General features: G+C 44.8%; 1 protein-coding gene and 1 pseudogene across 1 annotated transcript in view; one reads left to right on the plus strand and one right to left on the minus strand.

Moving 5' to 3' along the window:
* The first annotated feature begins 47 nt into the window (after nt 1-47).
* The window catches only part of CIMIP2B (ciliary microtubule inner protein 2B), a 43,136-nt gene continuing 15,304 nt past the window's right edge, over nt 48-27,879 (plus strand). Inside the window, 2 exon segments of the mRNA XM_024252489.3 lie at nt 48-1,288; nt 12,327-12,477. The gene's annotated coding sequence lies outside the window, so the exon portion shown is untranslated.
* On the minus strand, nt 12,265-12,478 carry LOC112134930 (small ribosomal subunit protein uS14-like; annotated as a pseudogene).

Here is a 27,879-nt window from a genome sequence, read left to right on the forward strand (position 1 = left end):
TCCAGCCCGGCCTCCCGGCAGCGGCCACGCCCCCTCAGGTGCGCACCCCCGCCTCCCCGCTTTCCGGCCGCGATGCCCTCGGCCGCCCGGGTCAAATAAGCTCAGGCCTGAGCTTGAATAACGGAAGGGAATTAAGGGCTGATGGTGCACATGCGAAGCTTAGCTGCCCAGGGAGTCCCCTCTCCTCCCTGGGTTACTGTCCGTTGAGGGTCGGGCTCAGAAACCTGCGGGATTCCTGGGCTCCAGGGACCAACGGGGCAGAAAGGTAGGCCCCTCAGGCCCAGCCGCAATCAGAGGCAGCCTAGCAACCTGTCCACCTTCCTGGCCTGCGCCCCGGCCCAGCCTGCCCATTTCCCAGGTCTCTTCGACTCCGACACCTTGAACCTCTGGCCTCCCTAACACCTTCTACCTTCACGGGAGGTTGTGATACCCCGGGGCTATAGGGAGCCTTTGGCCGGCCCATACCCAGCTTAGCCCCGACTCCTCCTCACTTCATCCTGCCGCCTCCCAATAAAAGAAGAGAGTCCAGGTCCTCCGCCCTGTGACCACCCAGCCAGGACCTCCCTCTTACTACTTTGTCCAAAAGACTCTAAGAGAGAAGCCTCCACCTGCAGGGAAGACCCTCCTTCCGCAGGGAAGCCCCTCCTTCCGCAAGATCCCACCCCCTCAAAGAACGCTGTCCCTCGGAGACCCCTCCCTTCCTCAGTGAGACACCTGCCTTTCGGGGGCACTTTTCCCCAGTGTGGCACTGCCACCGTCAGTGTGTGTCAGAACCCCTCAGTGCCGCACCCCCTTGCTCTGTGTTCCTCCCACGCAGTGAGACCCCACCTCCAAGTGACTCCAGTAGTCATTGTGACCCCTCCTCTCAAGGTGACTCCTCCCCTCAGTGTGACCCAGCCCTCCTCAGTGTGAGGGTTCCGCCCTCCACGTAGGAACACTGTCTGCCCCCTCAGGCCGGAGGAGGGGCTGCAACTGGCCTCTTTAAGTCGGCGCGGTGCCTGTGTGCGCACGCAGACTGAGGACTCCGTGCACTCGCCGTACCAGACGCTTCCGGTTCTGCCGCTGGCTCCTCCTCCGGCCTCGGCGAAATAGCCAATCATCGCCAGGGTTGGGTGGTGACACGCGACGCCGGCGGTCCACTCCGGGGCAAACGGTTTAAAAGGGCGTCGTTGCGCCGCCTGCCACCTAGCGGCGGAACGGTGGGCGGCGGGCGTGAAAGGTGCGTTCTCGAGTGCGGAGGCAGGCTGAGCGCTGAGGAAACGAGGCTGAGTCCTTCAGGAATTCTCAAGTACTGTATTAATATTTCTGTAGTAAGCTTAAAAGAAAATGCATACAAGCACAGTCCGTATCGCGTGGGGTTACTGTCTTCCAATGGAATCTGGTTACACGTTTATGAGACTTGGAGCCGAGAAATACTACTCGCTTGTCGAGGGCTACTGAGAAAAGAATAAAGACGGTCATAAATGATACATAATGCCTTAGAGTCAAGAGAAGGCCAGATGCTGTCTTGGTGCGCCGTACAAGGGAAGGTATTGCACAAGTTTGGAGCGAGAGGAACGGGAGACTTTCGCAGTCCTTCCACAGCCGGGGGAGGCAGGCCAACTTCACAGAATTGCCCGGGGCACGTGCATCCTGTTCTTTTTTCTGGAGGCGTTTGGTCTTAGCACACGCTCATTCATCACATTAATGTTAACATCTACAACTAATTTGTGAATTTGCTTTTTATTGTATGACATCTGTAAACACTAGGAATTTATGCCTCATTTTGTTTAATATCATAGATCTTTTAACCGACACTGGGTTCTGGCCCTTTATCACGTTTGAGAATTACTGTAGTAGTTGGTGATGGTAATTCCAAGCCAAAGAGCCAGGTGCCTATTTTTTGTAAGATGATTGCGGTGGTTGTATGGAGGCAGGGAGACTGATTAGGAAGGAGGCTGTGGCTGTGGTTCAATCAGGAGATGAGACCAGCCTGGCCAACATGGTGAAACCCCGTCTCTACTAAAAATACAAAAAAATTAGCCTGATGAGGTGGCGAGCGCCTGTAATCCCAGCTACTCTGGAATCTGAGGCAGGTGAATCGCTTGAACCCGGGAGGCGGAGGTTGCAGTGAGCCAAGATCGCGCCATTACACTCCTATCTAGGCGACAAGAGCGGGACCCTGTCTCAAAAAAACCTTTTGTTGTTGTTTTTCAAACTTTTTATGGTGGAAAATGTCTTAACGCATACACACATACACACACACACACACACACACACACAGAGAATAGAATAATGAATGTTTATTTACCTTGGATTAGTAAGACCATTTTGTTGGAAACCCATAGTGCAAAATTGGCTTGCCTTTGCCTCAGTTGTACTGTTGCCATATTTGACCTGGCCCAGGTGAAAGTACCTACTTTCATTTACCCTTCTATGCCAGTGATTCTCCAATGAGCAATTCATGGCCAATCTTGTTTCATCTACACCCGTGCCCTCTTCCCCACTCCATATTTGTGTATATTTCTGACATTTCATCCTGTAAATGTTTCAGTACGTTATCTCTAAATGATAAGGATTCTTCTTTAAAACCAAATCACAGTATTGTCACACCAAAAAAAAACAATAGTTCCTTCATATCATCAAGCATCCAGTTGTTTACATTTCCCTCACTGTCTTACGTTTGATTTTTAGAAATTGTTTATTTGAATCAAAATCTAAATTAGGTCTGTACTTTGCAGATGATATGTCTGCCTGTCTGTCTCTCTCTCTTTTTGTGAGACAGGGTCTGGCTCTGTCACCCAGGATGAAGTGCAGTGGGTTGATCTAGGCTCACAGCAACCTCCACCCCCGAGGCTCAAGCAATCCTCCTGCCTCAGCCTTCTGAGTAGCTGGGACTACAGGTGGGTACCACCACACCTGTCTAATTTTTGTATTTTTGTAGAGATGGGGTTTGCCACATTGCCCAGGCTGGTCTCAACTCCTGGGCTCAAGCATTCCATCCGCCTTGGCCTCCCAAAGTGCTGGGATTATAGGTGTGAGCCATCACACCCAACCATATGTTTCTTAAGTCTTTACAGATCTATGCTTATTCTCCATCTTTTTTCTTACTATTTTTTTAAACTGGTTCAGTTGTCCTGTAGAGTTTCTTAGAGTCTTGATTTCTGTTGTAATTTAGTATGTTCCTCCATCCTCTGTATTTGATATAAATTGGTAACTTAATCAAATTTGGATTTATTTTGGCAAAACTAATTTGTAGATGGTTTCAGCACTTCTATCAGGAGGTATACAGTGGTGGTCTTTTTGTGATGTTAATAACTGATATTTGTTTCTCAACCGTGGCACTATTGATATTTTGGACTGGAAAATTCTTTATTGTAGGGGGCTTTCCTGTGTATTGTAGGATGTTTAGCAGCATCCCTGGCCTCTACCTAATGGATGCCTGTAGCACCTCCTCCCAACTGTAACAATAAAAAAATGTGTCTAGACATTGCCATTTGTCCTCTGGGGGACAAAATTGACCCTGAATAAGAACCACTGGTTTAGGTTCATTAATAGAGGAGTTAAAGCTGGGCATGGTGGCACGCGACTATAGTCCCAGCTACTTGGGAAGTTGAGCCGAGAGGGTTGCTTGAGCCCAGGAGTTCGAGTCCAGCCTGGGCATCATAGCAAGACCCTGTCTCAAATAAAAAGTTAGAAAATAATATTATCTTTCCTTCTTTGAATGAATTCCTATAGAAGTATCAGATAGAGTAATTCTATAAGGAGAAACTTTTCCACATTAACTCTTTGTTACACAGAGATACATTTCCTAGGAAAGGCATCTCACTTATTTTACCAGCTTTCAAAGTAATGAGTTGGTTCCCCAGCATCTTCCAAAGTTGACCGATGAGGTTTTTTTAAAGTACCATTATGAACTCATAATTTAACACATATGTGATGTACTCAATTATTGCTAGTTATCTTTTTTTTTCTTTTTGAGACGGGTCTCACTCTTTCAGGCTGGAGTGCAGTGGCACAAAGCTCACTGCAACCTTGACCTCCTGGGCTCAAGTGATTCTTTCATCTCAGCCTCCCAAGTAACTGGGGCTACAAGCACGTGCCGTCTCACCCGGCTAATTTTTAATTTTTTTGTAGAGAGAGGGTCTCACCATGTTGCCCAGGCTGGTCTCAAACTCCTGGCATCAAGTGATCCTCCTGCCTTGGCCTCCCAAAGTGCTGGGATTACAGACATGAGCCACTGCACCCAGCCCAGTTATTGATCGATTGATTGATTGAGATGGAGTCTTGCTCTGTCACCCAGGCTAGAGTGCAGTGGTGTGATCTTGGCTCACTGCAAACTCTGCTTCCCAGGTTCAAGCGATTCCCCTGCCTCAGCCTCCTGAGTAGTTGGGATTACAGACACCTGTCACCACGCCCGGCTGATTTTTGTATTTTTAGTAGAGACAATTTCACCATGTTGGCCAGGCTGGTCTCAAACTCCTGACCTCAGGTGATCCTCCTGCCTTGGCCTCCCAAAGTGCTGGGATTACAGGCGTGAGCCACCGTGTCCAGTTACCATTTTTGATGTTTGTCCTGTTGTTACGGGATCTTTGGGGTGTCCTTTTTCTGGCCAGAAACCTCTGTGGCTGGTGGTGCCTTTGCCCCAGTTTTGCTCAGGCCCTCTGGGCTCGTTTCGCCCACCCAGCCTGGCAGCCTGTGCTTGGCTCACGCTACCAGCCTGGGTCCCATGCCTGCCAAGGGTGAGACAGGCGTGGAACAGTTAGGGGTATGTGAGTGAGCATTGGATCCAGCCACTGTGCATGGTCAGATATTCCGGGTGCTGCAGCGGGGCGGGCAGTTCCAGGTGCCAGCATGGCACCAGCTCCCTGCAAGCCTGCGGCCGGACCAGGCACATGGCAAGCAGCTTCCACAGCTGGCATTGGGGGACACATTGGTGCCTGGAAGCTTGGAGATGCCAGGAACAGCAGGTCCTCAAAGAGGAAGTCACAGCCCTGGCTTGGGGAGCTCCCAGGGCTAGGCTTCCTGAAGGGCTGCAGCTCTTCTTTCCTTGCCTTCACTCACAGTGTGGCAAGCAAGGGTCATGTCTCACCCCTGTTTGTTACAGCTCTTTTAGCCTCACCATTTGGTGGGTCCTGAGTTCTTGTCCTGCGACAGGAAGAATGAGGTACGCAGACAAGTGAAGAGTGAGCAAGACAAAGAGTAGCTTTATTGAGCAATAGAACAGCTCAAAGGAAACCTGCAGGGGGCAGCTCCTTTCCCTAGCAAGGGTGTCCTGAGGAGTGTTCAGCTCCTAGCGGAGAGGGTAGCTCCTCTCTGCTAGGCAAATCGTCCTGACAAGTGTTCAGCTATCAGCAGGGAGGGTAGCTCCTCTCTGCAGCTGGTTGTCCTGTCATCTGTGCAGCTCTCAGCAGAGGGGAGGCCCTAGAGTGGGTGGCTTCTTTCTGCAGGTATGTCATCCTGTAGTCTCTGCAGCTGTCAGCAGAGAGGAGGCCCGAAAGCTGGTTGCTCCTCTCTGCAGCTGGTTGTCCCAACATCTGCAGCTCTCACAGAGAGGAGGCCTTGGTGTGGGTAGCGCCTCTCGGCAGCTGATTGTCCTGACGTCTGCTCAGAGCCTGGGCTTTTATGGGCCTTAGAGGGGAGGAAGTGCATGCCAGTTGGTCCGTGGGCAGCCATGGGTGGGCCTGGAAGTGTCACCACAAGTTCCCATTCCCATAGTGGGATGGGCAGCCCGGTCCCCAGCCTTCAGGCCCTCCCTGGCCTGAAAGTGGGGCCTTACCAGGGACCTGGCCCGTCCACCCAGAAGCCTGTCTGCCTCCTGCTGCCATTCATGGTGCCCAGGCTGTAGGTGCCAAGAGGCACCTGCAGGCCAGTGCTGAGCTGCCTTCAGACCCCACTTGGCTTCCCTCCTATGCTCACTGGCACCCAAAATCTGTAGGGCACCGAAGCAGCAGGGGACTGGTGTGTTAGCACTGCTCCGAGTATGTGCACACTCGGCCAGGCTGTGACAGTGCCTAGGCTCTGCTCTGACTTTGCTCTGAGATTGGAGTGGGCACCAACAGCAGGAAGAAGCCAGGCAGTGGGAGCAGGAATTTCTGAGCCTGTGAGGCCTTCTGGGGCCCCAAGAAGGCAGGGATTCCTGAGTCTGCAGCCACTCTTTGAGTGGCTGCACCTACACCTGGCGGGGGCGGGGCTCCTGCCTGCTCTGCTGAGCAGGAGCCTGAGTCTGCAGCTGTGGTTTGGGTGGCTGCAGCTGTGCCTGGAAAGGTAGAGCTCCTGTCTGCTCCCGGCCCTGAAAGCACAGGGATGCCTGGGTCCATGGCCATGGCTTGGGCGGCTGCAGCAGCACCCAGGGAACTCCCACCCCAACTTGGAAGGGACAAGGATGCCGCTTGTCCCCAGCTCCTATTGGCTCCATGGAATGTGCAGCCCTGGCCATGCCTCCCTGCTGCAGCTGGCATGATGGCAGCAGCCACTGCAGACAGTCTGCTGCTGCCATCACTGTTTTGTTCCCACTGGCCAAAACTGTCCTATTTTGGCCAGTGGGAACTTATTCAAGTTAGTTCCTGAGTCCTTCTGACATAAATTTCCAGTTTTCTTGCTATCTAATATGATAAAATGTTCTGGGCTCATTTTGTGCATATCTAGACCAGAGCTGGTATCAGCTACTTTTTTTTCCCAGTGATTCATGGTCTTTTTTAGTGGGAAATGGTGTTTGGATACCACAACCTGGGTATTAGAGGAATATAAAGTTATTGACCTTAAAAGCAGTTAAATGAATGTGGTTGATTACTCATTATTCTCAAAATAGTATCCCCAGGTTGGGCATGGGTGCTTATGCCTGTAATCTCAGCACTTTGGGAGGCTGAGGCAGGAGGATCACTTGAGCCCAGGAGTTTGAGACAAAGTTGAGCAATGAAATGAGGACCCTCTGTCTACAAAACATCAAAAAATTAGCCAGGAGTGGTGGTGCATGCCTGTGGTCCCAGCTACATGGGAGGCTGGGGTAGGAGGATTCCTTGAGCCCAAGAGGTTGAAGCTGCAGTAAGCCATAATGGTGCCACTGCACTCCAGCCCAGGCGACAGAGCAAGACCCTGTCTCAAACCCTCAAAAACGGTCACCCTAATCTCTTATTATGAAAAAATTCAAACATGCAGAAAAGTTGAAGGAATGCATAATGAACACCTGTACATCATTCATCTAAATCCAACAATTGTTAACATTTTGTCCTATTAGTTCTCTCTAATATAGAATAGGTATAATATATAATAGTAATAATACAATATAATTTTTTTTTTTTTGAGACAGAATCTTGCTCCGTTGCCCAGGCTGGAATGTGGTGGCACGATCTTGGCTTACCACAACCTCCGCCTCCTGGGTTCAAGTGATTCTTCTGCCTCAACCTCCTGAGTAGCTGGGACTACAGGCACGTGCCACCATGCCCGACTAGTTTTTGTATACTTAGTAGAGATGGAGTTTCACTATGTTGGCCAGGCTGGTCTCAAACTCCTGACCTCGTGATCTGCCCGTCTCAGCCTCCCAAAGTGTTGGGATTACAGGTGTGAGTCACCGCACCCGGCCTATAATATAAATCTTATTGTAGCATTTGAAAATATGTTGAGGCCAGGCGCGGTGGCCCACGCCTGTAATCCCAGTTACTCCGGAGGCTGAGGCAGGGAATTGCTTGACCCCGGGAGGCAGAGGTTGCAGCGAGCGGAGATTGTGCCACTGCACTCCAGCCTGGGCGACAGAGCAAGACTCCGTCTCAAAAAAAAAAAAAAAAAAAAAAAAAGTACGTTGAAGGTGTCATCCTCATTTCAAAATCATTAGCAGTGTCTCCTAAGTTCATTTTCTATGAAAACATAATACCATATCTTGAATCACTTTCTTCATTTGGTTTCTTGATTCTCCTCATATTTCACTGGCTCCTTCTCCCAGGTCTCTTTTGCTGGTTCTTCTTCAGCTTCCTGACCTCTAAACAGTGGAATACACAGGGCTCTGTCATTGGACCTCTTCTCTTCTCCCTCTACGTACACATTGTGGGTCATTTCATTAACTCTAAGGCCTTAAATGCTATCTACTTGCTGATGACTTCCATTTTCTCTCCCTTGCCCAAACCTTTCCTCTGAACTCTAGATTCCTGTATTCAGTTGCTTACTCATCATTTTCTTTTTTTCTTTTTTTTTTGAGATGGAGTCTCGCTTTGTTGCCCAGGCTGGAGTACAGTGATGTGACCTCGGCTTGCTGCAACCTCTGCCTCCCGGGTTCAAGTGGTTTTCCTGCCTCAGCCTCCTGAGTAGCTGGGATTACAGGGGCTTGCCACCATGCCTGGCTAATTTTTTCTTTTTTAATTGTTAGTAGAGACGGGCTTTCACCATGTTGGCCAGGCTGGTTTTGAACTCCTGACCTCAAGTGATCTGCCTGCCTCAGCCTCCCAAAGTGCTAGGATTACAGGCATGAGCCACCGCTCCTGGCCATCATTTTCACTTGGATATATCTAATTGGCTTTTCAAAATCAATGGGTAGAAAACATAATTCTTTTTTTTTTTTTTTTTTTTTTTAAACATTTTTGGAGGTGGTCTTACTTTGTTGTCCAGGCTGGAGTGCAGTGGTACAATCACAGCTCACTGCAGCCATGCCCTCTTGGGCTCAAGCAATTCTCCCACCTTAACCTCCCAATAGGTGGGACTACATGCATGTGCTATCATGCCTGGCTAATTTTTAAATTTTTGGTAGAGACAGGGTCTCCCTATGTTGCCCAGGTAGGTCCTAAACTCCTGGGCTCAAGCCACCCTCCTGCCTCGGCCTCCCAAAGTGCTGGGATTATAAGCATGAGCCATTGCACCCAGCCCAAAACAGAACTCTCGATTCCTGCCCCTCTTCTCCACCTTTTTCTCTCTCTTCCCTATCTCAGTAAATCCAATGCAGCGGCCGGGCATGGTGCCTCACGCCTGTAACCCCACTACTTTGGGAGGCCGATGTGGGAGGATCACCTGAGGTCAGGAGTTCGAGACCAGCCTGGCCACAGTGGCAAAACCCCATCTCTATTAAAAATACAAAAAATTAGCCGGGTGTGGTGGTGGGCACCTGTAATCCCAGCTACTCAGGAGGTTGAAGCAGGAGAGTTGCTTGAACCTGGGAGGCGGAGGTTGCAGTGAGCCGAGATTGCACCATTGCACTCCAGCCTGGGTAATAAGAGTGAAACTTTGCCTCAAAAAAAAAAAAAAACAATAAATAAATAAATCCAATGTATTAGATGCTCAGGCAAGAAAATTCAGAATTATCCTTGACTCTTTTCTTTCTACCCCATAGCCAGCCCATCAGCAAAGCATATAGCTGTACCTTTGGAATCTATGCATAACCTGACTACTTCTGACATTTCCACTACCTCTGACCCAATCTAAGCCATCAGGTCTTTTGCCTGGATTGTTGCAGTAGCCTCCTTTTTGGTCTTCCTGTTTATGCCTTTGCCCCCATTCAGCCTATTCTCTACACAACAGTCAGAATACTCTTTTAAACATGTAAGTCAGATCATTTTACCTCTGCTCAAAATCCTCTGCCGTCACAGAATCAAACGTAACATCTTTCCTGTAATTTTATTTCTTTCATTCTAATTTTTATACCTTTAATTTCCATTTCTTTGCCTAAGATCTTCAATATAATTTTGAGTGAATGTGGCAATAGATACTCTTATCTTGTTATATTTTGAGACAGGGTCTTGCTCTGTCACCCAGGCTGGAGTACATTGGCATGATCTCAGCTCACTGCAACTCCCACTTCCCAGGCTCAAGTGATCCTTCGACCTTAGCCTTTCAAGTAGCTGGGACTATAGGTGTGTACCACATGCCTGGATAATTTTTTTTGCTAGAGAGAGGGTTTTACTGTTTTGCTCAGGCTAGTCTCGAACTCCTGGGCTCAAGTGATCCACCTGCCTCAGCCTCCCAAAGTGTTGGGATTACAGGCATGAGCCACTGTGCCCAGCCAAATGTTTTTAATGGTTTACTATTAAGTATGATGTTTACTGTTTCTTGGTCACTACCTATGCCAATTAACTGTTACCACAAGAATGCCACATAACTAACCATATCAAAACTCAGTTGGCTGGGTGCAACGGCTCATGCCTGTAATCCCAGCACTCTGGGAGGCCAAGGCCGGTGGATCACTTGAGTTCAGGAGTTAAAGACCAGCCTGGCCAACATGGTGAAATCCTGTCTCTAATACAAAACAAAAAAAACAAAAAAAACACACACACACCAAAAATTAGCCGGGTGTGGTGGTGCATGCCTGTAATCCCAGCTGCTGGGGAGGCATAATGCTCAGGAAAATCACCTGAACCTGGGAGGTAGAGGTTGCAGTGGGCCAAGATCATGCCACTGCATTCCAGCCTGGGTGACAGAATGAGACTCCATTTCAAAAACAAAACAAAACAAACTCAGTAATATGAAACAATCATTTATTCTTATAAATCTGCAGATTGACTGGAGTTGGCATTCTAAATGAGAATTGGCTAGAGAGGTTTTGCTCTGCTCCATCTGTCTGTCATCCTCCTCCTGGCACCAGCAGGATAGCCGGGAATGATCTTACGGTGATAGAAGAAGGGAAAGAAGATAAGCACAGTTGTGCAACTGCTTTTCATGTTTTTGGGTCACATCATGCCTGCCACCATTCCAATGATCAAAGCAAGTCGTGTGGCCAAGCCCGAAATATACTCTCTCTATAAGGTGTTGGAAGGGAGAAAATATTTCTAAACTATGGTACATTACATTTTCTCAATTTACATCTTTTTATGTTGCCTGTATTTCTAACCTATGGTACATTACATTTTCTCACTTTACATCTTTTTATGTTACCTATCTCTTAGCAGGTTACTGTAGTTATTATTTTGGATATATTTGTCTTTTAGTCTTCCCACTTAGAGGTATGAATGGATCATACATCACAATTATGAATTATGATGTTAAAGTTTTTTTTGTTTTTTTTTTTGAGACAGAATCTTACTCTGTTGCCCAGGCTGGAGTGCAGTGGTGCAATCTCGGCTCACTGCAACCTCCCCTCCTGGGTTCAAGCGATTCTCCTGCTTCAGCCTCCCAAGTAGCTGGGATTACAGGTGCATGCCACCACGCCCAGCTAAGTTTTGTATTTTTGGTAGAGGCAGGGTTTCACCGTGTTGGCCAGGCTTGTCTCAAACTCCTGGACTCAAGTGGTCTGCCCACCTTGGCCTCTCAAAGTGCTGGGATTACAGGCGTGAGCCACCCTGCCTGGCCACAATATTAAACTATTCTGAATGTATCTATGTACTTACTTTTACCAGTGAGTTTTTTGCCTTCAAATGTTTTCTTTTTGCATGTTAGTATCCTTTTCTTTCAGATTGAAGAATTCTCTTTAGCATTTCTTGTAAGATGGAACTAATAGTGATGAATTCTTTCAGCTTTTATCTGTCATATCTGAAGGAAAGTTTTGCTGGGCATAGTATTCTTGGTTGACAGTTTTTTTTTTTTTTTTTCCCTTCAGCACTCTGAATGTGTTATCCCACTCCCTCCTGGCTTGTATGGTTTCCTCTGTGCACCTGGGTATATCTTTCTCTAGGTTTGGCAAGTTTTGTGTTATCATTTCTTTGAATAAGCTTTGTACCCCTTGCTCTTTTTAAACTCCCTTTTGAACACCAATGACTCTGAGATTTGCACTTTTGAGGTTATTCCTTATATTCTGTAGGTGTTCATTGTTCCTTTTCATGCTTTTTTTTCTGTTCTGTGTATTTTCAAATAGCCTGTCTTCAAGCTCAATTATTTTTTTCCTCTACTTATCCATTCTGCTGTGGAGAACCTCTAATGCATCTTTCAGTTCAGCAAATATATTGGTCAGTTCCAGGATTTCTGTTTATTTATTTATTTATTTATTTGAGACAGTTTCGCTCTTTTTGCCTAGATTGGAGTGCAGTGGTTTGATCTTGGTTCACTGCAACTTCCACCTCCCAGGTTCAAGTAATTCTCTTGCCTCAGCCTCCCAAATAGCTGGGATTACAGGCATCTGCCACCATGCCCGGCTAATTTTTTTGTATTTAGTGGACATGGGGTTTCACCATGTTGGTCAGGGTGGTCTCCAACTCCTGACCTCAGGTGATCCACCCGCCTTGGCCTCCCAAAGTGCTGGGATTACAGGTGTGAGCTGCTGCACCCAGCCTCTGTTTAATATATTAAAAAGTATTTTTTTTGTTGTTTTTTCAAATCTTTATTTTATGTACAAAGAACTATCATGGTCTTTCATTGAGTAGATGCCTTGGATAATCCTTTGAAGGAAGATAATTTAGTCCAACTTAATGAAACTGATATCCTTCGCGTACTGACAGAAACACTGGCGGCACATATTGAGGCCTTATTTCCGGATCAGACCGTGCTGGTTTGAACAGACACGACAAGAGCGAGAACCCTGGCCGAATTTTCGCGGGTGGCTCCAGTATAGCTGCTGGTGACCCATCTTGCTCTCAGGAGTGCAACGAGGTAAAAGGTTAAAAAGTCTTTCTATCTTTTAAGTTTCTCTGATAAATTTCTGAATTGTTCTTCTGTGTTATCTCAGAGTTCACTGAGTTTCCTTAAAACTGCTATTTTTAATTCTTGATCTAAGAGTTCAACATTGCTGTCCCCTTAGGGTTGGTCACTGGCTCCTTTCTTTGTTTGGGGAGCTAGGGGTTCCCTGTTGGCTGTTGTTTTTTTTGTGGATGTACATCTATGGCTTTGCATTAATGGATTGTTATTTATTCTAGTCTTCACTGGCTGACTTGTTTAGGTCTTTCTAGGGTATGTTTGCTTAGAGGTTCTTTGCAGTTGCCCAGTGAGTCCCCTTATTCCTAGATCACCATCTCCTTTTTGGTAATAGATGGTGCCTTAAGCCCAGGTTTGCCTTGGCTCTTGCAAACATTCAGAGCACTGCCTGTCTTAAATGGGGTTGTGGGGGGAGGTCCCAAAGGGGATGTGGGAAGGCTAGCTAGGTGTTTGTGACCGGAAAACCTGTGGAGTATTTCTCTAACAGTGTGGAGCTATTGAGAAGTCACTTTAATTTGGCATCTCCTTTGGCTGAGATGAAGAACAGAGTTACATGGGCTAGGGTTGCTAGTCCTATCTCCTCTCTTTGTTTCTAGCTGTTCTTGGGGATTTTTTCTTCCTACAGGCACTTGAGATGCCTCCTGTGGGTTGAGGCAGGAATGGTTTTCCTGCAAGGGAATGCAAGATGATGGGAAGGCTGGTTGTCTACCTCAATCTCACATTTTCTGGTGTAGAAACTGTGAACCTAGGAGCAATTTTCCACGTGTGGTGCCTGGAAAACTGAGTGAGGGTTGTCACAGATAGAGAAGTCTGTTTCTCTTATTGTCTGCTCAAAGTTTTTTTCCACTTCTGTGTCCCTGGGTATTGTCTCAGCCTCATGTTTGAGTTCTGGGATATTGCTGATGATAATTTTGGTCCTGGATATTTGTTTTTTGGTTTTCTGTGGGAGGGAGTGAAGCCAGATTACTTCTACTCTGCTATTTTGGTGGCATCAGTCTTCTACATTAATTAACTTTCTGTTAAACCAACATTGCATTTATAGGATAAATATATCGTTATATATATTTAATAACTTCCTTAGTGGTTGCTGTAGGGATTACAATAATAATCACTGGGTGGGGTAGCTCATGCCTATAATCCCAGCACTTTGGGAGGCTCAGGTGGGAGGACTGCTTGAGCCCCGGAGTTCAAGACCGACCTGGGCAATGAGAGTGGGACCCCCAACTCTATAAAACTTAAAAAAAAAATTAGCCAGGTGTGGTTGCATGCACCTGTAGTCCCAGCTCCTCAGGAGTTTGAGGTGGGAGGATTGCTGGAGCCCAGCAATTTTAGGCTGCAGTGAGTTATGATCCTGCCACTGCACTCCAGTTTAGGTAACAAAGCGAGACCCTGTCTCTAAAAACAAAAAAAGAATAGATAAATAAAAATTAAAAGCAATCAGTCAGACAGTTGAATTACAATTTTTTTTTTTTTTTGGTCGAAATGGGGTTGTTCTATGTTTCCTGGCTGGTCTTGAACTCCTGGGCTCAAATGGTCCACCTGCCTCAGCCTCCCAAAATGCTGGAATTACAGGCATGAACCACTGCACCTGGCCAAAGATAAGATCTTGAAAGTAGCAAAAGAATAATGACTTATGATCTACAGGGGAACAACAATATGATTAATGGCTGACTTCTCAGGCCAGGAGGCATGTATGTTTAACTTTTTGAATGAATACCAAACTCCTTTTTTGTTCACTTAATTTCAATTTCTGTTATTTATTTTTTTTTATTTCAGTAGGTTTTTGGGGAACAGGTGGGTTTTTTTTTTTTTTTTTTTTTGTTACGTGGGTAAGTTCTTTAGTGGTGATTTCTGAGATTTTGGTGCACTCATCACCTGAGCAGTGTACATTGTATCCAATGTGTAGTCTTTTATCCCTTGCCACCCCCTACCCTTTCCCTTGAGTCCCCAAAGTCCGAAGTATCATTCTTATGCCTTTGCGTCCTCGTTGTTTAGCTCCCACATGTAAGTGAGAACATACGATGTTTAGTTTTTCATTCCCGAGTTACTTCACTTAAAATAATAGTCTTCATTTCCATCCGGGTTGCTGTGAATGGCATTATTTCATTTCTTTTAATGGCTGAGTAGCATTCCATGGTCTATGTATATATATATATATATACACACACACACACACACACACACACACATATGTAGACACATGTGTATATATATACACATACATAGACATATATATACACATATATACATACACATATACATATATACGTACATATAGGAGTGTGTGTATATACACACACACACACACACACACACGTATCACATCACATTTTCTTTACTGGTTGATTGATGGGCATTCAGGCTGGTTCCGTATTTTTGCAATTGCAAATTGTGCTGCTAAACATGCATGTGCAAGTATCTTTTTCATATAATGACTTATTTTCCTCTGGGTAGATACCTAGTAATGGGATTGCTGGATTAAATGGTAGTTCTACTTTTAGTTCTATAAGGAATCTCCACACTGTTTTCCACAGTGGTTGTACTAGTTTACATTCCCACCAACAGTGTAAAAGTGTTCTCATTTCACTGCATCCATGCTGACGTCTAATTATTATTATTATTATTATTATTTTGAGACGGAGTTTTGCTCTTGTCACCCAGGCTGGAGTGCAATGGCATGATCTTGGCTCACTGCACCCTCTGCCACCTGGGTTCAAGTGATATCTCCTGCCTTAGGCTCCTGAGTAGCTGGGATTACAGGTGCCCACCACCACGTCCAGCTAATTTTTGTATTTTTAGTAGAGACGGGGTTTCACCATGTTGGCCAGGCTGGTCTCGAACTCCGGACCTCAGGTGATCCACTTACCTCAGCCTCCCAAAGTGCTGGGATTACAGGTGTGAACCACCACACCAAGCCCACATCTATTATTTTTTGATTTTTTAGTTATGGCTATTCTCGCAAGAGTGAGGTGGTATTGCACTGTGGTTTTAATTTACATTTACCTGATAGTTAATGGTGTTGAGCATTTTTCCCTATGCTTGTTTGCCATTTGTATGTCTTCTTTTGAGAACTGTCTATTCATGTTCTTAGCCCACTTTTTGATGGGATTGTTTTTCACTTTTCTTTTTTTTTGAGACGGAGTCTTGCTCTGTCACCCAGGCTGGAGTGCAGTGGCACAATCGGCTCATTGCAATCTCCGCCTCCTCGGTTCAAGCCATTCTCCTGCCTCAGCCTCCCCAGTAGCTGGGATTACAGGCACACACACCACTAGGCCCAGATAATTTTTGTATTTTAGTAGAGACAGGGTTTCACCATGTTGGCCAGGCTGGTCTCAAAGTCCTGACCTTGTGATCTGCCTGCCTTGGCCTCCCAAAGTGCTGGGATTATAGGTGTGAGCCACCGTGCCCGACCCTGGGATTGTTTGTTTTTTTTTTCTTGATGATTTGTTTGAGTTCTTTGTAGATTCTAGATATTAGTCCTGTGTCAAATGTACAGACTGTGAAAAATTTTTCCCACTCTGTGGGTTGTCTGTTAACTCTGCTGATTATTTCTTTTGCTGTGCGGAAACTTTTTAGTTTAATTAAGTCCCATCTATTTATCTTTATTTTTGTTACCTTGGCTTTTGGGTTCTTGGCCATGAAGTCTTTGCCTAAGCTAATGTCTAGAAGAGTTTTTCTGATGTTATCTTCTAGAATCTTTATGGTGTTAGGTCTTAGATTTAAGTCTTTTATCCATCTTAAGTTTTTTGTATAATGCGATTTTTGTATAACGTGAGAGATGAGAATCTAGTTTCATTCTTCTACAGTTGGCTTGCCAACTATCTCGGCATCATTTGTTGAATAGGGTGTCCTCTCCCCACTTGATATTTTTTGTTTGCTTTGTCGAAGATCAGTTGGCTGTATTTGGCTTTATTTCTGGGTTCTCTATTCAGTTGCATTGTTCTGTGTGCCTATTTTTTTTTTGAGATGGAGTTTTTGCTCTTGTTGCCCAGGCTGGAGTGCAGTGGCACAATCTCGGCTCACTGCGACCTCCGCCTCCCAGGTTCAAGTGATTCTCCTGCCTCAGCCGCCCAAGTAGCTGGGATTACAGGCACCTGCCACCACGCCTGGCTATTTTTTTGTATTTTTAGTGGAGACAGGGTTTCTCCATGTTGGCCAGACTGGTCTTGAACTCCTGACCTCAGGTGATCCACCTGCCTTGGCCTCCCAAAGTGCTGGGATTACAAGCATGAGCCACCACGCCTGGCCATATGTGCGTATTTTTATACCAGTACCATACTGTTTTGGTGAGTATGGCCTTATAGTATATTTTGAAGTCAGGTAATGTGATATCTCCAGATTTGTTTTTTTTTTTTTTTTGCTTAATCTTGCTTTGGCTACGCAGGCTCTTTTTTGGTTCTATATGAATTTTAGGATTTTTTTTTTTTTCTAGCTCTGTGAAGAATGATGGTGGTGTTTTGATGGGAATTGCATTGAATTTGTAGATTGCATTTAGCAGTATGGTCATTTTCACAATATTGATTCTACCCATCCATGAGCATGGGATGTGTTTCCATGTGTTTGTGTTATCTATGATTTCTTTCAGCAGTGTTTTGTAGTTTTCCTTGTAGAGGTCTTTCACCTTCTTTGTCAGGTATATTTATAAATATTTTATTTTATTTTTTTTGCAGCTATTGTGAAAGGGGTTGAGTTTTTTATTCTCAGCTTGGTCACTGTTGGTGTATAGCAGAGCTACTAATTTGTGTACATCAATTTTGTATCCTGAAACTTCGCTGAATTCATTTACCAGTTCTAGGAGCTTTTTGTATGAATCTTTAGGGTTTTCTAGGTATATGATCATATCATCAGTAACAGAGACACTTTGACTTCCTCTTTACTAATTTGGATGCCTTTTCTTTCTTTCTCTTTTCTGATTGCTCTGGCTAGCACTTCCAGTACTATGTTGAATAGAAGTTGTGAAAGTGGGCATGCTTGTCTTGTTCTAGTTCTAAGATGGAATGCTTTCAACTTTTCCCCATTCAGTGTAATGTTGGTTGTGGGTTTGTTGTAGATGGCTTTTATTACCTTAAGGTATGTCCCTTCTGTGCCAGTTTTGCCGAGGGTTTTAATCATAAAGGGATGCTGGATTTTGTCAAATGCTTTTTCTGTGTCTATTGAAATGATCATGTTTTATAAATTTGGGAACTCCAATGTTAGGTGCATATATATTTAGAATTGTGATATTTTCCTGTTGGACTAGTTCTTTTATCATTATATAATGTCCCTCTTTGTCTTTTTAAACTGCTATTGCTTTGAAGTTTGTTTTGTCTGACATAAGAATAGCTATTCCTGCTTGCTTTTGGTGTCCATTTGCATGGAATATCTTTTTCCACCCCTTTACCTTAAGTTTATATGAATCCTGTGTACTAGGTGAGTCTCCTGAAGACAGCAGAAATTTGGTTGGTTAATTCTTATGCATTCTGCCATTCCGTATCTTTTAAGTGGAGCATTTAGGCCATTTACATTCAATGTTAGTATTGAGATATGAGGTACTATTCTATTCGTCATGCCATTTTGCCTGAATACGTTTTTTTATTGTGTTATTGTCATACAGGTCATGTGAGATTTATGCTTTAAGGAGATTGTATTTTGGTGTATTTTAAGGATTTATTTCAAGATTTAGAGACCCTTTTAGCAGTTCTTGTAGTGCTGGCTTGGTAGTGGCGAATTCTCTCAGCATTTGTTTGTCTGGAAAAGACTGTATCTTTCCTTCATTTATGAAGCTTAGTTTTGCTGGATACAGAATTCTTGGCTGATAATTGTTTTGTTTAAGGAGACTAAAAATAAGACCCCAATCCCTTCTAGATTGTAGGGGTTTCTGCTGAGAAATCTGCTGTTAATCTGATAGGTTTTCCTTTATAGTTTACCTGATGCTATTGCCTCACAGCTCTTAAGATTCTTTCCTTTGTCTTGACGTTAGATAACCTGATGACTATGTGCCTAGGTGAAAGTCTTCATGCAATGAATTTCCCAGGTATTCCTTGAGCTTCTTGTATTTGGATGTCTAGATCTCTAGCAAGGCCAGGGAAGTTTTCCTCAATTATTCCCTCCAATATGTTTTCCGAACTTGTAGTTTGTTTTGTGTTATTTTGTTTTTGAGACGGAGATTTGCTCTTGTTGCCCAGGCTGGAGTGCAGTGGTGTGATCTTGGCCCACTGCAACCTCTGCGTCCCAGGTTCAAGCAGTTCTCCTGCCTCAGCCTCCCGAGTAGCTGGGATTACAGGCATGCACCACCACACCCAGCTAATTTTGTATTTTTAGTAGAGACAGGGTTTTACCATGTTGGTCAGGCTTGTCTCAAACTCCTGACCTCAGGTGATCTACTTGCCTTGGCCTCCCAAAGTGCTGAGATTACAGGTGTGAGCCATCACACCTGGTCTCTAGAGGGTATTTAAACCCCAGAAAATTCTGTAACTGATGCTCTTGAGCCACTTGCTTGAGCCCACTCCTACCCTATGGGGTGTGCTTTTACTTAAAATAAGTCTCTGCTTTTACTGCCTTGCTTTGTTTGTGTGTTTTGTCTGATTATTTGTTCAAAATGCCAAGAACCTGGACAACTACCCTCAACCAGTAACACTACTGCTCATTTATTTCTGGTGTTCTTGGGTCTTACGGGGTTATAGACTGTGTGACTCCTGGAGGGGAAAGGGTGGCCAACATACAGTCACCTCTGTTTCATGTTTTTGATATACAAGGGAAAGCTACTCTTAAAAGAACAGGTGACTCCCCAGGGAGTCAGGAGTGGTTACAGGGCATGACTTCTTCCCACTCATGGCCACAAACAAAAACAAGCCCAGTTGGAGCACAAACAGGGGCCCTATGGGGTGTGATGCCTACCCTTTGCTGTCAAGTTATGTCTATAGAGATATTTTTCCCTGTTCTAATTAGGGTGGTTGAACAATCTTTGTTTTCCAAAAGGGGAGGAGGTACTCCCACCTTCCCAGACTAAATAGTTGTTTTTCTCCCATGTGTTCCTTTTTTTTTTCTCCTGTATGTTCTAATCCAGGAGAAGGAACCATAGATGGTCTCATTGCTTACAAGTTCTATCCCATTTACTTTGCTGTGGCATTGGGAACTTGGCAACTAAGGCTGGATCAGAGCATTGCAGGAAACGTGGCTTTTGTGTCATTAACACAACACTGGGTGCCAAAGATAGACTCATTAGTGCACTAGAAGTATAGATACCCAACTTTCCAGGTACACATAATAGCAGTGAGGGGGTTCAGGTGGAACCCATTAAGTGGGGGAGAGTTCCACCTAACAGGTAATAGTCTGGGGAGAGGCAGTGAGATTTTTCCGGGTAGGCCTTATGGACTTGCTTTTCAGTCAGCTGTAACTCTGCCTCAGCCTCCTTTGTTAATTGTTGAGGGCTAGTGAGACTAGGATCTCCTCTAAGGATAGAAAATAGATTACTCATGGCATAGGTAGGAATGCCTAGAGCAGGTCGTATCCAATTAATGGTCTTTAGTCATTTTTGAAAGTAATGTTTTCAATTGATCTCTACATATGGTTACTTTTTGTGGCACAATTGAAGTGTCATTTACTAAGGTCCCCAAGTAGGAGTAAGGAGTAGTAGTCTGAAATTTGTCAGGGGCTATAATTAAACTGGCATGAAAAATCAAGTTTTGCAAGTGATCATAACATTGGAGTAATATTTCTCAAGTGGGGGCAGCACAAATTATATCATCTATACAATGAATAATGTAACACTGTGAAAATTTTTTACGAGTAGGTTCAATTGCTTGCCTTACTTAAGTCTGGCAAATTGTTGGACTGTTTAACATGCCTTGAGGCAACACTTTCTAATGAAAATGCTTAGCAGGCTGCAGGTTATTTACTGCAAGAATTGTAAATGCAAACCATTCAGTCTTGCTTAGCTAAGGGGATAGTAAAGAAACAGTCTTTTAAATCTATGACTACTAAAGACCAGTTTTTTGGAATCATAGCAGGAGAAGGCAGTCCTGGCTGTAATGTCCCCATAGGTTGTATAATTGAATTAATGGCCCTTAAGTCAGTTAACATTCTCCATTTACCTGATTTTTTCTTAATTATGAAAACTGGAGAATTCCAAGGGGAAAATGTTGGAGCTATGTGTTCTTTTTCTAATTGTTCAGTAACTAAGTCCTCTAAAGCTTCCAGTTTCTCTTTACTCAGTGGCCATTGGTCTATCCAAATTAGCTTATTCGTTAACCATTTTAAAGGTTTAGGTTCTGGAGGCTTAAAAATGGCCACCATCAAAAATGATAATCCTAAACCTTGGTGGGAACTTTGTCTTTCCGCTTGAAGCGGTTCCTTCAAACTTTGCAAATTTTTTCCTAGTCCCGTACCAGGAACATACCCCATTTTATGCATCATACGTTGACTTTGAGGGCTGTATAATTGCTCTGGAATTAGAACTTGTGTTCCCCACTGTTGTAATAAATCTCTCCCGCATAAATTTATAGGTACAGAAGTTATAATTGGTTGAATAGTCCAGGTTGTCCATTGGGCCCTTTACAATGCGAAATATAACTACTTTGATATACTTCAGGGGCTTTATGTTAACTCCAACTATGTTAAATTGAGTGGGTTGAACTGGCCATGTGGACGGCCAGTGCTGTAGAGAAATGATTGAAACGTCCACTCCTGTATCTTCCAAACCTTTACATTTCTTTCCCTGAATAGTTATTTCACAGGTAGGATGTTTATCAGTAATTTGATTCACCCAATAAACTGCTTTGCCTTGTTTATTTGTGCTTCCAAATCCTCCTGTTCATTTAATTTCACTTTTCCCCATTTCTACATATGGTACAATCAGGAGTTGTGTTATATGCTGTCCTGGCTCTGCTTTCCAGGGAACAGAAATAGATATAACAATGTGAATTTCCCCATTGTAATGTGAATCGATGACTCCTGTTTGTACTTGCACTCCCTTTAAATTTAAACTAGACCTGTCTGAAAGTAATCCTATTGTCCCCGCTGGCAAGGGTCCACAGACCCCTGTTGGAACTTTTTTGCAGAGGTTCCTCAGGCAGAAGGCTCCACAGCTTTTGTGCAGCATAAATCTACTGCGGCACTACCGGCTGTGGCAGGGGACAGACATTGTATAGGGGTGAGGGAATGGACTGAGCCGGAAATGCCCTGGTTTGGAAATGGACCCCTCATGGCATTTCCCGAAATTAGGTTTCCATCCTTATCAAATTTAGAATGATGCTGATTGGCCCAATGTTTTCCTTTTTTACACTTGAGGCATATACCTAGTTCATACTGATTGATAGCCTGTTTAAACTCTTTAAGTAATTTAAAGGGAAGAGGCTCAAATATAGCTATAATATTCCTCTGTTGATCTAGGGGGTATATCCTAACAGGGAACTGCCAAGCCTCTATATCACCCTCTTCTTTTCTTTTTTTTTTTGAAACGGGTCTCACTCTGTCACCCAGGCTGGAGTGCAGTGGCACGATCTCTGCTCACTGCAAGCTCTGCCTCCCAGGTTCACGCAGTTCTCCTGCCTCAGCCTCCCGAGTAGGTGGGACTACAGGCACCCTCCACCATGCCCAGCTAATTTTTTTAGTATTTTTAGTAGAGACGGGGTTTCACTGTGTTAGCCAGGATGGTCTCGATCTCCTGACCTCGTGATCCGCCCACCTCAGCCCCCCAAAGTGCTGGGATTACAGGCATGAGCCACCACTTCCGGCCTATATCACCCTCTCTTCTAGCTTGCTGGATTCCTGCCTGAATAGAACTGACAGCAGTCACTCGAAGAGCTGCTCAAACAGTCACTGGGGCAACTACTTTTCGCCCAGTGTCCTCCAGAAAAGAAAGATCTGGAGGGTCAGGCCACTCTTTTTCTTCAAAATAAGGAGGGGGTGCAGAAGGGTAGGGATGAACTCTTCCTCCTTTGCCTCTTTAGCTGGCAATTAGACCTGCTCTGTTACCTCTTCTGTTACTTTGTTATACTCTCCTTCCTCCTCCTCATCAGTGTGAAAAGGTTCCAAGGTGGAACGAACCAGAGCCCACACTTGTCCCATTGTTACCCTGATGCTTCTGAGCTCCTCTTCTTACTCACTACAGGGATTGCTTAAGAGTACTTCGGTGTCCTCCAGCTTAGTTCCACACTCTCCAACCATTGCTCCGGCGACCCTTTGACCTAGGTTTGAGCCCCACTTGCTGAGACCAGCTCCGTCGTGGAGACCCTAACCCAGCGGTGCTAGAGGAATTAAAGACACACACACACAAATATATAGTGTAGAGTGGGAAATCAGGGGACTTACAGCCTGCAGAGCTGAGAGCCCCAAACAGAGTTTGACCCACATATTTATTGACAGCAAGCCAGTGATAAGCATTGTTTCTATAGATTATAGATTAACTGAAAGTATTCCTTACAGGAAACAAAGGGATGGGCCGAAACAAAGGAATGGGCTCTAGTTAGTTATCTGCAGCAGCAACATGTCCTGACACGGATTGCTATTGTTTGTGGTTTAGGAACACCTTTAAGCAGTTTTCTGCCCTGTGTGGGCTAGGTGTTCCTTGCCTTCATTCCAGTAAATCCACAACCTTCAGTGTGGGTGTCATGGCCATCACGAACATGTCACAGTGCTGCAGAAATTTTGTTTATGGCCAGTTTTCGGGTCAGTTTATGGCCAGATTTGGGGACCAGTTCCCAACACATGGCTGTAATCCCAACTGCTCAGGTGGCTGAGGCACAAGAATCACTTGAACCTGGGAAGAAGAGTTACAGTGAGCCAAGATTGCATCACTGCACTTTAGCCTGGGCAACAGAGTGAGACTCTGCCAAAACAAAACAAAACAAAACAAAAACAAAGAGTACCTGAGACTGGGTAATTGTAAAGAAGAGAGTTCAATTGACTCACAGTTCCACATGGTTGGGGAAGCCTTAGGAAACTTACAATCATGGCAGAAGGCAAAGGGGAAGTAAGGCACATCTTACATGGCAGGAGAGAGAGAGTAAGGGAGGAAGTGCTACACACTTTTAAATCATCAGATTTCGTGAGAACTCACTATCGTGAGAACAGCCTGGGGGAAATCCGCCCCCAAGATTCAACCGTGTTTCTCCCCCAACATTGGAAATTATAATTCAATATGAGATTTGGGTGGAGATACAGAGCCAAACCATATTATTATTATTCCGCCCTGGCCCCTCCCAAATCTCGTGTCCTCCTCAAATTTCAAAACACAATCATGCCTTCTCAATAGTCCCCCAGAGTCCTAACTCATTCCAGCATTAACCCAAAAGTTCAAGTCCAAAGTCTCATCTGAGACAAGGCAAGTCTGTTCTGCCTATGATCCTGTAAAATAAACAAGATAGTTCCAAGATACGGTGGGGGTATAGACATTGGGTAAATGCTCTTATTCCAAATGGTAGAAATTGGCCAAAATAGCCGAGTGCAGTGCTTCATGCCTATAATCCTAGCACTTTTGGAGGCCAAGGTGGGTAGATCACTTGAGTCAGGAGTTTGAGACCAGCCTGGCCAACATGGTAAAACCCTGTTTCTAGTAAAAATATGAAAATTAGCCAGGAGTGGTGGCACACACCTGTATTCCTAGCTACTTGGGAGGCTCAGGCAGGAGGATCGCTTGAACCTGGGAGGTAGAGGTGGCAGTGACCCAAGATCATGCCACTAGATTCCAGCCTGGGTGACAGAGTGAGACTTCATCTCAAAAAAACCCCCCAAATAATAACAACAACAAAAACACAAAGGGGCTACAGGCCCCATGCAAGTCCAAAACCCAGCAGAGCAATCATTAAATCTTAAAGCCCCCAAATAATTTTCTTTGACTCCATGTCTCACATCCAGGGCACACTGATGCAAAAGGTGGGCTCCCAAGGCCTTCGACAGCTCCACCCCTGTGACTCTGCATGGTACGGCCCCCTTGGGGGGCTTTCATGGGCTGGGATTGAGTGCCTGTGGCTTTTCCAGGCACATGGTGCAAGCTGTCAGTGGATCTACCATTCTGGAGTCTGGGGGACAGCAGCCCTCTTCTCCCAGCTCCACTAGGCAGTGCCCCGGTGGGGAATCTTGTGGGGGGGGCTCCAACTTCACATTTCCTCTCCACACTGCCCTAGTAGTGATTCTCCATGAGTGCCCTCCACTGCAGCAGAATTCTGCCTGGACATCCAAGCATTTCCATACATCCTCTGAAAACTAGGTGGTGGCTTTCAAACTCTTGCCTTCTGTGCACCCACAGGTGCAACACCACATGGAAGCCACCAAGGCTTGGGGCTTGTACCCTCTGCGGCCACAGCCTGAGCTGTACCTTGGCCCCTTTGAGCCATGGCTGGAACTGAAGTGGCAGGGTACCATGTCCTGAGGCTGCACTGAGCAGTGGGGCCCTAGGCCCAGCCCATGAAACCATTTTTCCCTCTAGGCCTCTGGACCTGTGATGAGAGAGGCTGCTGTGAAGATCTCAGAAATGTCCTGGAGGCATTTTCCCCATTGTCTTAGTGATTAACATTTGGCTCTTCTTTACTTATGCAAATTTCTGTAGCCAGCAGCTTGAATTTCTCCCAAGAAAATGGGTTTTTCTTTTCTACCACATAATCAGGCTGCAAATTTTCTAAACTTTTATGCTCTGCTTCCCTTTTAAACATAAGTTCCAATTTCAGACCATCTCTTTGTGAACACATATGACTGTACACTGTTAGGAGCAGCCAGGTCACATCTTGAACACTTTCTTGCTTAGAAATTTCTTCCACCAGGTATCTTAAATCATCTCTCTCAAGTTCAGAGTTCCACAGATTCCTTAGAGCAGAGGCACAATGCCACCAGTCTCTTTGCTAAAGCATAGCAAGAGTGACCTTTGCTCCAGTTCCCAGTAAATTCCTCATCTCCATCTGATCATCTCCATCTGAGATTACCATCTCAGATTTCCTTGTCCATATCACTATCAGCATTTTGGTCAAAACCATTCAACAAATCTATAGGAAGTTCCAGACTTTTCCCACACGTCTCTGTCTTCTTGTGGGTCCTCTAAACTGTTCCAAACTCTGCCCATTACCCAGTTCTAAAGATAATTTTCAGGTATCTTTATAGCAGTACCCTACTCTTGGTACCAGTTTTCTGTGGTCTGTTTTCACAATGCTATAAAGAAACTACCTGAGACTGGGTAATTTATAAAGAAAAGAGATTTAATTGACTCACAGTTCCACATGGCTAGGGAGCCCTCAGGAAACTTACAATCATGGTGGAAGGCAAAGGGGAAGCAAGACACATCTTACAATGGTGGTATGAGAGTGAGTTAGCAAAGTGGGGAAGTGCTACACACTTTTAAACCACCAGATCTTGTGAGAACTCAGTCACTATGATGAGAACAGCATGGGGGAAATCCGCCTTCATGATTCAGTCACCTCCCATCAGGTCCCTCCCCCAATATTGGAAATTACAATTCAACCTGAGATTTGGGTGGGGACGCAGAGTGAAACCATATCAGGAGGGTAGTGGGGAACTGATGGGGGAGGGTGGGGATGGTGAATGGGTACAAAAATAGAATGAATTAGGCCCATTATTTGATAGCACAATGGGGTGACTATAGTCAATAATTTAATCGTATATTTTAAAATAAAGAGTGTAATTGGATTGTTTGTAGCTCAAAGGATGCTTGAGGGGATGGGGACCCCATTCTCCATGTTGTGCTTATTTCACATTGCATGCCTGTATCAAAACATCCCCTGTACCCTAGAAATATGTACACCTACTATGTACCCACAAAAGTTAAAAAGAAATTCTGAAATGCCCACCAGACATTGGCATTCAATAGATGAGAACCATTCCACCATTTTAGGATTTTAAACCTCACATTAAGCTCACTATTTAAGCATGTATTCCATTCATATATACTTAACCTTTTTACTTTTAACAATTGTATGTAGCCCACCTCCCAGAACCAAGATACCATGCAAAGCTAGTCACTATTTAAAGCCATTTTAACCATTTTAAAGCCTATGAACATCAGTGATTTACCTATGTAAAAATTCTTAAATTTTAGAAGACACAACATTCTCTTCAAACTAATAAGCTTAGACTAGTCTTGTTTATGAGTGCTTGTTTATTTATAAGCCAATTTGATAGCATGCTAGACACAATGCTCATCACAATACCTGTATATACACCTAAACAAACACATTAAATAAAACGACTTATATAAGACAGCTGGATTCAAGTTATTTACACAATTGGAACCCATCTACCTAGCCAAATGTTGTTTGCCCAGATAGGTTTGGAAGACAGGAAGAGGCAGGGAAGGGGATCCTATAGCATCAAATAAGGAAGGGACGGTGCAACCTGCATTGCTCAAGGGGAGATTCTGGAGTCCCTGAGCTGCTGGAGAGCTCACCCAGCAGCCAACACACCAAAGAAAAATGTTTGGGCAGCCACTTATCTGCCACTGTGGGAAGCTGTCAGGCCAAGGGGCTGAGAACTTTAGTAACCTTACTTGAGCAAGCAGCTTGTTGGGGCTAGTGGAAGAAGGTTAGCTCTACTATTGATAGAGAACCTTTTCCTCTCTCACCAGGGGATGGTTAGGATGCTGTGATTGCCAGTGGCCTTTTTGCTTATAGTAGACACACTGATCGTGGCCCAGGGACCAGTGAGTCGAGGGATCTTTTCTGGGCATCCCAGATGCCGTTCTCGCAACGCTTTCTTGGGATGGGTAATTCTGAGATGGCAGGGGGCTTAAAGCAGCTGTTAACAATTGCACTTTTTGGCTCTTTCTTTTTCTTTTTTTTTTTTTTTTAACCTCTTTTGCTTCATCCCTATTGTCGTAAACTTTAAAGGCCAAATTTGAGTTGGCTCATAGGGATTTGAGGTCCCATTGCTGCTTTCTGTAGCTTCCTCCTAATGTCAGGGGCAGATTGAGTAATAAAATGTAACACAGGAGAGCTTGCCCTTCTGGGGAGTCTGAATCTGCATTAGTATATTTCCTGAGTGCCTCAACAAAACGACCCTGAAACAGAGTGGGATTTTTATCTTTTCCCTGAGTTATTTTTCTAACCTTGTCATCATTAGCTGGCTTAACCACATACTTTTTTCTCCACTTTTTTTTCCCCATGGCACAACAAGCAGATGACAATACTTGCAAGTCATGACAAATTAAATCAAAGAACATGGTCAACTTAAAACTCCTCTGAAAACTGGCCAAAGTTCTCCTTGTATAAAGCCAAATTAGGCATAAAAAATGGCACATGCGCTCCAGGTGTTCCCCCATTTCCATGGGCTACCTCCCACAATGGACACAGTTTGACTTTAGGGGCAGCCCCACTCCTGGTGGTACTGGTTGGGCGTACTTTCTTGGGCAGTTGGGGGTATAGGCTGAGGCTAGTTGGA

The sequence above is a fragment of the Pongo abelii genome, chromosome 13 (assembly GCF_028885655.2).
Source record: "Pongo abelii isolate AG06213 chromosome 13, NHGRI_mPonAbe1-v2.0_pri, whole genome shotgun sequence".
Classification (NCBI taxonomy): Eukaryota; Metazoa; Chordata; class Mammalia; order Primates; family Hominidae; genus Pongo; species Pongo abelii.